Source organism: Candoia aspera, chromosome 10 (genome assembly GCF_035149785.1).
Source record: "Candoia aspera isolate rCanAsp1 chromosome 10, rCanAsp1.hap2, whole genome shotgun sequence".
In the NCBI taxonomy this organism is placed as follows: Eukaryota; Metazoa; Chordata; class Lepidosauria; order Squamata; family Boidae; genus Candoia; species Candoia aspera.
This window is the reverse complement of record NC_086162.1, coordinates 21,788,602-21,798,705: the sequence shown is the minus strand read 5'-3', so window position 1 is coordinate 21,798,705 and position 10,104 is coordinate 21,788,602.

Sequence of the window (10,104 nt, the reverse complement as noted above, 5' to 3'; positions counted from 1 at the left end):
GCGCTGGGGATGATTCACTGGTGCCACTGAAAAAGTGGCACTCCAAAGTGCAGCACCTGGGCATGAACTGCATAAACTATGCATGCATAGATATTGTCTGCATAAGTTCAGAAGAGCCAGTGTCAACGTATCTCATGATCAGAGCAGGCAATAGTTTTTGAGAAAACAGCAGCGACAGACTTGTCTCAGTACTGCACACGCTCATTTATTCTGTCCCATGGCCATCTCTGATCAAACAGGTTTTGCAGGCTTTTGAAATGCTAGCAAAGCCACCAAGCCTGGTGGGTCAGAGACAATACTAGAACAGGAAAAAGAGTGAGTGTCTTTCAAGCCATCTCACCACCCTCTTTGCCTCAACCTCAGCCTATCCAGAAGCCATCCATCTAGCTTGTAGATATAAAGCAAAGGGTTTTAGAGCAAATGGTGGAGGTGGGAAAAGGAAGTTTAATCTTCCCCCCACCTCTCCATCCACAGGCCCTGACAAGGCCTGGGACCAATTGTAGCATGAGTCAAAGATATGCCTGTAGGAAGTCAGACTTTCTGGCAAACGTGTAGGGCCAGTTCAAAGTCTGGACACCATTGTTGTTGTTGTTCAGTTAAGCAAATGCCCTTCAGCACATCCATGCTCATTCAGAGCTCCCTGGTGATGGACAGCAATGGTGCTTGGATGTAGCTGCTATTTTAATTGCGTATTATGCTCTGGAGCAGAGCTGCCTCAAGGGCATTATGGGAAAAGGGAAGGGCAGAAGGACTACTGAGGGCCAAAGTCAGCATCTGTCATCATCCCTGCCGATGGGCCACCTATCAGAAGATACTCCACTCAGAGAAAAAGACAAAGAGTGGGAAAGCTACACTATGGCTTTGCCTCTTCCAGTTAAGCTTGGGAATACTTGGAAGCGCAGTGCTTAAAGAGAGAAATGGCCCACAGGTCCAACTCTCCAGCAGCCACATTCAGTCCCTCCTGCTTTTATTTATGAGCACTACAGAATCCTCAAGCTTGTATCATTTATAACTGTGCCATCCTTGGGCTTCCTGTGGCCTTTGCCAAGCTACACACCAGGGTACTGAATTCCAGACTCCCGTTAGTCACTAAAAACAGGGTCATGCAACTGAGAGAAATCAGATGCTTCTTCTTGTAGCACCTAAAACGAGTGCACACGCCAGGCAGTAAATTGCACCCCCCCCCCGCACACCCCGCTGGATTATGCACAGTATCACAAAAATGGGTACAGTTTGCAGTTGACCAACTAGACGAGCTTCAAAGTGCCTTCTTTCGAAGTCAGGGCTATTCTCAAAAATAAATATTTCAACCCTAAAAAGCCTGGGGAATTTTTCAAGGCCAGCCTTGGAAAAGGATAAGGAGAAATGTCTTTTCCTCTGTCTTTTTCTCTCTTTTCTTTTTTGGCTCTCCCCCCAGCAAATATTTCAAAGTACTCCTGTGAAAAGAAGGGAGAGAAAGGACTCTCTGTGTGAATAAAACTGGTTCTGTGTTTCACCATGGACCGGCAAAAGAATTCACAAGTGCCCGTGTGACTCCCCCGATTATTCCAAAATAGCCCTTGCAGTTAGGCTTCTACGTCTGGATATTCTCTTCTCGGAATGCCAAAACCTTTCCACCTGTAACCCTTTTTTGCCTGCTCATCTTTCCGTACTCTGTCTTGGTGTCTTGGTTCTCAGCCCCTCTAGAATCAACCTAACCGACACCCCCCCCCCGCCCCTTGCCGCCACCCCCCATCCCACCCCTGGCGATGGCGCGCACCCACAGTTGTTCCTGCTAATCAGCCGATGTCATCTGCGGAGTGAAGTCTTTGCTTAAAGAGATTTAGGGCAGGAATCAATAGGAAATTTAAAAATCAATGCGGTTAGTATGAGAAAATCAATGCCGTTTAATCGGCCTGCCGATCCCCAGTCACAACAATTAGAAGGCTGGGATGTTCTACATCCTGTTACACAGCCATTAGCGTCAATATTTGTGTAAGTGATGGCAGGGGGTGGGGGGGAGGGAAGAGGGGAACCCCAGACTTGCACTAGAGAACTTGAAAGCTGGAGGAAGCATGTATTTGGGGACGGGGAAGGAAATCCTACATCTTCCACTTGCTGTTTCCTTTGGGAAGGGATTACGCATGGTTCTCTCCCTCTTCTCCCCTGCAGAGTTCTTAGGATAGGCTTCTTCTGGGTGCCCTTCTGGGGCCACAACGGAGCAGAGTTTGGCATTCTGAATCAACAAGGAGCCTAGGCTTCACGGGCAATAGAAATGTTTCTAAAAAGGGATTCTTGATTCTGTTCTCCAGCTAAAGGGCCCTGGGAATTGAAGGGGGGAGAAGGGCTGACTTTGCCAAAAGCTAAGCACCGGGCGTTGCTTAGGACAGCATTTTGAAACGAATGGGTGGGCAGAATGCTTTAGCTGTAGCAACAGATGCCCTGGTGCCTTCTTAATATTCATCCTCAGGAGCAGCTGGGATTGAAGGAGGAGAAGCAAAGAGTTGAGAGCTGCTCCAGGAAGACGGAAGGTTATAAAATGTTGAGGGTGGGCAGCGTTTGCGAGGTGCTGGCAGTAAGCCCTGAGAAGTAGAGTTGATAGAGGTTTTTTCCTATCTTAATGCAGCTCAATGTCCCATAAAGTACCGGGTCGGAGACGCCTGAAGAAGAGCGAGGGGCCTGAGATTAAGCGCTAGAGACTGGGTCCCCTCAAAAGGGGGCCAACCAGGATGCCCCTTCGATCAGGGACGGCCAAGCTTTTGATGGCTGAGCATCATGCTAAATATCTGGGGGGACACAGTGGGAGGAGCCATGATGCAAACCGGAAAGAGTTGGGGTTTGACCCTGGTTTTGGGGAAAAGTTTGGAAGCATATCTTGGGTTTTTGAAGCACGCTGGGGCTATTGTAAAACTTATGCTGGTTCTCCCTGCCTTAAAATGGCAACAAGCAATGCCCCCCATTTTTAGCAGCAGCAATCAGAGGCAGCCTGGGGGGCTGCAGGGAAAGGGCTTGGGGCCTCCAGGACCAAACTATCCTGGGCCATATTTTGGAAAGAGATCAAAGAGGCTCATCTTAAGCTTGTCTTTGGCAGGCAGTGCAGCTCCAGAGTGGTCCGCTTCAAAACCTGGTCTCAAAGCAAGGTTTGCAAAGCAGGGGATCGGACGCTGCTCTTCCTGCCCATTTGGAGGAGGCCACTGTGGCCTAGTGGTTAGAGCAAGGGACTGTGCATTGGGCATTTAAAAAAAAATATATCGTTTGGCTACAAAGGCAGCACCTGCTGCCTCCCAGACCAGCTTCTAAGTATGGGGTTGACTAGAAGTGGCTGGGACAGGAAGGCCATCCTGCTGCGAGGCACTGACAGAGCGTCCATTTGCCAGAGCCAGATCAATGTGTCAGCACAGGGGTCGCTGGGAATCCCCCCCCCCCAAATCAATGTGCTGGTGTTCCTGGGCTGTGGTCGGCTAGATTAGCGTGGTATAAAGCTGACAGGGGCACTAATCAGGCTGTCAATAACCTTGACCCTGGACAATTAACTTATCGACAGGAACAGGGCAAAGGGAAATACATGGGCTGTGGGGTAGGAGGTATAGGAATAGGCCCACGTACAGCCTATGAAAAGTAGGGAACACCTTCTCAACTTGCCACCCTATTGCCAATTCCTTCTTCAGGGCCAAAGGCCCCCCCAACTGGAGAGCCACAGCTAACTGGCTTGTTTTAATGACACGTCTCTACCATCATCCTTGTTTTAAAAAGGTCCACAGTTACAGCACTGTTTTCTACCCCAAGGCTGGGCAGTCCAAATCATTATTTTCCAACCTTTGGCCGTTCTTGTCTCAATGAAAATTGGGTCCTAGAATCCTGAGATCTAGAAACATCTTTTTTAAAAAGGCAGTCTGACATTTTGAGTCTTTCCATGTTCCGCCATGTCTACAAAGGAGGATCTGTGGGAACATCAGTATCAGACATCAGTTTGGTCTGAAGTGGTTTTAGCCCCACAGAGGTTAAGTCTCCACTAAAACAGAGTCCCAAGATCAGTTTAGGTTTTGGAAATGGATTTCGTTCCTGTAGAGCTACAAACAACCAGGAAAACATAGGACTGCAAAGGGTGGGGAGGGAGGGATCCAGCTTTCTGAGTGAGTACCTTCATGCTTCACTAGATGTAAGGTGAGTTAAGAACATTAGAAAGAGATCAAGAAATATGAGGATTGTGAGGGACTAAATGGAAGTTTGGGGATTGCGATCTGATTTAAAGTTTAAAATTGTAATTTAACCTGGGTTTCTTAGATATCACCACCCGCACTGGAAGTTGACCTCGTATGTAGCAATCCTGCCTCCAGAATGTATTTGCTTTTGGAACAAATTTTCAAGTATCAGCCCACATTTGACATCCATCAGTGCTAAATGTGTATAGCAGACAGCAACTAAACAGAGAAGAGTACATTCTTCCAATTTACAAAATCTTTACTGCTCAGTCAGTTGCAAAGTAATTTGTCATTCACCAGGTAAGTCACAACTTGCAAGTCTTCTTTATCCCATTCTGAAATATATCTGTTTTTCTCTCCGATAATCTGAATGCCATGGTTAGAAGATACCAGGGTGTCTGCAGGTTGTGGTCCAAGGTGGTAGCTGTGATGGGGCAATCAAAGCTCCACCTGTTTTGTGTGTGTGTTGCAGAGCTTTGTTTGAGCTGTCACTGCTGCCATCTTGACTTTTTGGACCACAGGCTGGGGACACCTCAGAAGTTACATCTCTAAGTTCACATCTCTGGCAATAATAAGGACTCATAAAGGGTCAGCCATCTCAGGAAACCAATATAAAGGGCAGGGCATCGTACAAAGCTTGTGGGTCTTAATGAAGATATTCAAAACGTCAAACCTAGTCAGTAGTATTGACGCATTTGAAAAGAAAAGGCTGAAAAACAGTTCTCCCTTTCAAATACTGGTTTCACCTCTGCAAAATCTGAGCAAGAAAAACAGACTGCAGAAACCTCGACCAATGGGCCACCCTACCACGAATATTTCATGAGATTCAAATGTCATGAAGTCGTGGCGGGGGTAAAAAAGGGGGCGGGGCTTTGATCACATGGCTGTGGCTGCTGTCCTGACTTTTTCAACCCCACCGTGGGCCTCCCCGATAGGTCAACTGCATTCAATGGCAACCACATTTTTATACCTTGCAGACCACGCTTAGAGCGCACTGCTCTCTTTCAACTCCAAGGTGGGTTCTTTTCCCCTTTTCTTTCACCAGCAGCATGCACAGGACAAGAGGAAGCATGGACAGCGTCAGTACTTAGCCATTTGGTTTTGTTTAATTAATCAGATGCTTTGTGTACTTCCAGGCACAATTTAATCTCAGGCCTTTAAAGATGAACCACAATTGCATACTCCTGGATTGTGCTGAGAATATACTGTGTGCATTGGTGGGAGCGTCCATATGGCCTGTAATGTATAGGGTACTGTGGGGGTCATGTTTGCCCTGGATCCCATTGTGTTGCTACTCCTCCCCCACCCTCACCTTTTATGACCCCATAAATATGAATTCGAAACCATCCTGGTAAAGGTCACAAGGGCAGGGAAGGAATAATGGCTAGGAGACATGATTGGTGATAGGACCCTGATATTTCCATTGGCCACAAGATATGCCAAGGTCTAAAAACGAGCGAGAGAGAGAAAAAAACTAGAACCACGTTGGGGGCAAACAAGCAAGGAACAGAACAATGTAGCATCCATCCCAAAAGCCATACATCTGAGAAAATGCAGACAAGCCAGCACTGATACAAAAGCAGGGGAATTCATCCATGCTACAAAATGTGCAGTGAGGAGAAATACATCTCTTGATGTTTTCGGAGTAAGTAACAGTATATATGTTAATGATTTTGCTCCAGTGGTTTTTAATTTGTTTCCCTGGGGCTGGAGACATAAATAATTATTGCTTTTTGAGAACTGAAAATGGTAGGAGAGGCACTGTTTTCCCATAATGGTCACTCACTACTCATTGGGTTTGGAGTGATTTTATTCAAACCTGCCACACCCGTACTCCAGAAATGAAAATACACAAGTTGCCCCTGTTTCTTCAAACTACCTTCCACCGTTGGAATAAAGGAACATACAAACTGTCTTCCAGTTTTAATGAACCAAATAAAAAAAGAGAAAGTAGAAGAGATCAAGATACAGTCAGGGCTGGTTCCTATGATTTGCATTTTGAAATGCTCAAAAGTCAAATTGTACTGGATACATGCAGGAAAACACCAGATTAGGCCAAGATCTCCTCGTGTGCTGAGGACACAAGGCAGGTATGGGGGAAGACACATTTAAGTCTTGCTTGTGGGGTTCCCAAGCCATTCCCGTGAGATACTTTTGGAAAGAGGATGGTGAACGAGGTGAATATTTAGCCTGGTGTAGGAAAATTACAGAGTACTTTAAAAGCTTGCCTGGGTGTCTCGTATTCCCGAATAGTTAAGAGTGTTTTGTTGTAGGATGAAACAACCTTCATGGATGTAAATATACCTTCTAGCATGGCTGTCTTATTTTAAAAACAGCATGTCTGCACATTTGAAATGTATTTTACATTCACATGTACTCCCAAGCGTTCTGAGAAAAATAAAAGCCCATTGGGTCATAGGTGCAGCTTGTCCAGAAGTGTCTGCAAAAGGCAACGAAGCAAGGAAAGTGCGCATCTGCTGGGCGCTGTGCTCAAATGTACACATCTATTAATGTTCGCAAACTTGAATGTATGCACTCAAAGATGCTAGTAAGTTGCATAGTATCTCATTTTGTATGGTAGCTATCACCCATGTTTTTTCTGCAGAAGAAGGAACACAACTCATTTTGAAACTAACAACAGGCCAAATGGCTCAGAGGAAGAGAAACTGCTTTATACCCAGGCAGGATACACAGGCACCCTTAAAGAAAATAAGAATCTACAATATAACCTTAGTTTCTTCTCTCTTCCCTTGCTTTCAAACTGCTGGACCGGAATAAATGTGGATGGAGAACTGTACAGCCCAACATCTCCAGTCTGGAATTGCTGAATCTGTGAAAATCTGCTCCAGAAATCTAGTTAGCAGAATCAGTTATAGCCCAATGCTCTATTCTAGGAAAGGACAGTAGGAGGAGAGGCACACCGTCTGGGAAGTTACAGATCAGGACTTTACAATGGTGCACTCGCAACAGGACCAAGGTATGCAAATCCAGGGCTTCTGCAGTCCAGGGACCTTCATGATGATTGTGGAATTTGCCACACCTCCTCCCCCCAGACAAAACGTACACACACAAACTGTAGCAACGAAGTTGGCTGTAAAATAGACTTTATAATGCTGTGTGTGGAAGAGAGAGAAGATAATTTACACTAAAATAGACATGATGGATGGATGGATGGATGGATGGATGGATGGATGGATGGAAGGAAGGAAGGAAGGAAGGAAGGAAGGAAGGACGAAGGAAGGAAGGAAGGAAGGAAGGAAGGAAGGAAGGAAGGAAGGAAGGAAGGAAACTAAACATCAGGTCCAATTTTGCAAGCACCGATCTATTTTCTTTTTTACTAAACCTCATGGGTTTCAAGCTAGTTTTTCTGCAAGGGAATCTTTTATCAGGGCAGTAGGATGGGGGCTAATTATGAAATAAAACTAATTAATCACTGCAAACCACAAGGCTGGCCCAGCGGGGCATTAAAGAGATGGCTTTTCTTCTCCTCCTCAGGGCACAGAAATTATTTGCTGCGAATGAATTATTTAATGACGTGGTGTTCATTATGTATTATTGATCAGGAAGGACGGTTATCGTTGCCAAGATAGCCTAAGCTCCTACCTAGTCACAAAATCACTGTCATGGAGGAGGAACTGGTCTAATAAGGCATTATTCCTTCCATTACAGCACCTAAAAATCTGCAGTTCTCATCTGAGCTAACAGCTCAGGCTTTGCACTCTCAAGTTTTATTCCCAACTGATTCAATTTGAGGTTGAAACTTAAATCACCAGCATACCCATCCATGTTCCTTTTTTATATCTTTATTTATTTAAAACATGTATGTGCAGCCTTCCGAAAGCACCGGCAGCCGACCTTTTAAAAGATGGGGAAGAAACGCTATGTTGCACTGCCTTTGAACTGTCCCTGCGCAGCAGATTGAGAGCATGCAACATCTGAATCTTTGGGTAGGCTCCCTGAGTCCATCAGGTTGTTAGTACCTGTCCTGTCCCACAATTCAAATTATATGTGCCACTTGTAGGTCCAGTGCCCTCTTTGATACCCTGCCCTGGGCAAAAGCCTCTTATCCAAGGATCCCTCAAAGAGATCCTTCTGCCCCCCTTTCACCCCTTTACCCCACAGTGTTTTCAGGGGCAATGTTTCACAGAAAATCACCTGCCAAGGCAAGAGAGAAACACTTTCCTTCTTAGTTAAGAGACAACTGAAGGCCTATGGTGTGGGACCATCCCTTTCGCCCTCTCCAGCTTTGGGGTATGATGGCCTGACTCAGAGCTCAGCTCTGGAATGAAGGATTCCCTTCCCAAGACCCCTGGAGTCTATCTCCCTTTTTCCACAGCAACTTCGCCCAAAAGCAAGCTCCCCCACTTCCACAGCACTGGGTGATCCAACACAAGTTAGTCAATGTTAAGATCAGGATCTACGTTTCCCACAGATCTGCTTCTTGGCTCATGACCTCATCCAAAACATCTCCGTCCCAGACGGTGTTACCCCTTCCCTATTTCACTGAACTCTAGTAAAACATTTACTTCAGAGCATCTCATTTCCAGCACTTTGGGCACTAAAGTTCAGCTGAACTGACGTACGTATACTCATTTCATTTCTGCTTCATTTTGACTTGGTTTCTGTTCATCAAGTGCAGCAAGAATTTGCCAGCATCCCTTAGTTTTGCAGCCCCAAACTGATGAAAAAAACGGAGAGATTCCTCCCCCCACCCCACCCCACCCACCCCCTCTCCACAGATGCAATACATCTATCAGGTTGCCAACTTCTTCCTCGGTCTTTCTTTTAGGCCTTTAAACTAGGAGCCGTTTGTGCGGATATTAAGCAGGACAGATTCATGACAGACCAAAGATAGAGCTTCTTTGCAAAGGATGTAATTAACTTATGGAAACCACTACCACAAGGTATGGTGATGCCCACTAATTTAGACAGCTTTGAAAGGGGGGGGGGGTTAAACAAATTCACTGAGGACAAGTCTGTGAAAGGTTATTAGTTCTGACTGCTGCTGAGCACAGCCCCAATGTTCACAGGCAGCATACCTCTGAAAACCAACCTCAGAAGACGAGAGAGAGAAGTCATTGACTTAAAACTGCCCTTTCAAGCTTTCCACACAGGTCTGCCTCACTGCATTTGGAAAGAAAATGTTGGACTGGAAAGACCTGCTCCAGAAGCGGCCCTGCTCCTGTTCTTATGCAGCTGAAGCTTCCTTGCCAGATATAGAATTTAACCACTTAATTTCACATCCCAGATCTGTTGGAAAGCCAGCAGCCCCTACCCTTTCCTGCCAATGCAAGGCTTTTGTACTACCATCCTATCAGCAAAACTGCAAGTATTCGATGGATTTCTGCCACCCAAGCAAACCAGATGGGCAGCTGCCCATCGACCACATCTGCTGTTGAGAGTCACCGGGCAAGATCAAGCTAGCTGCTTTTAGGACTGATTATCTGCTAGTACAAATCTCACTGAAGAATCTCCCAATTTTCCAAGAAAGAAGACTTAGACCAGTGACCTTTTTCTCATTTTAAGAGAGGCAGGGAACAAATCTAGTATTTTAACATTACAAACCACTTAGGAATCTTGTCACAGCTAGGGGCCTGGAGAGCACCTGGTTGGGGAAGTCTACAAAGGGACCTCCTCCGAATATGGGGCCTTCCTGGCTGGATCTGCTGCCCCAAGCCCCAAAGACTGGCCCCATGAAAATCCCTTGCCAACCAAACCAACATTCATTCCCATCAGAGCGAGTGCGTTTGGTAAACTTCCCTTGGCTCAAGGGAATATGCTCCCTTAGTCTCCTAGAAAGTTGTTACTATGCCCTCAACAAGGAGAGCCAGAAAATAAGAAACTCCCTTTCTGACTATAGATTTACCATCTCTATATGGAGAGAGGTTTATTTCTTTTAATAGCTGGAAGACCTGATAATACT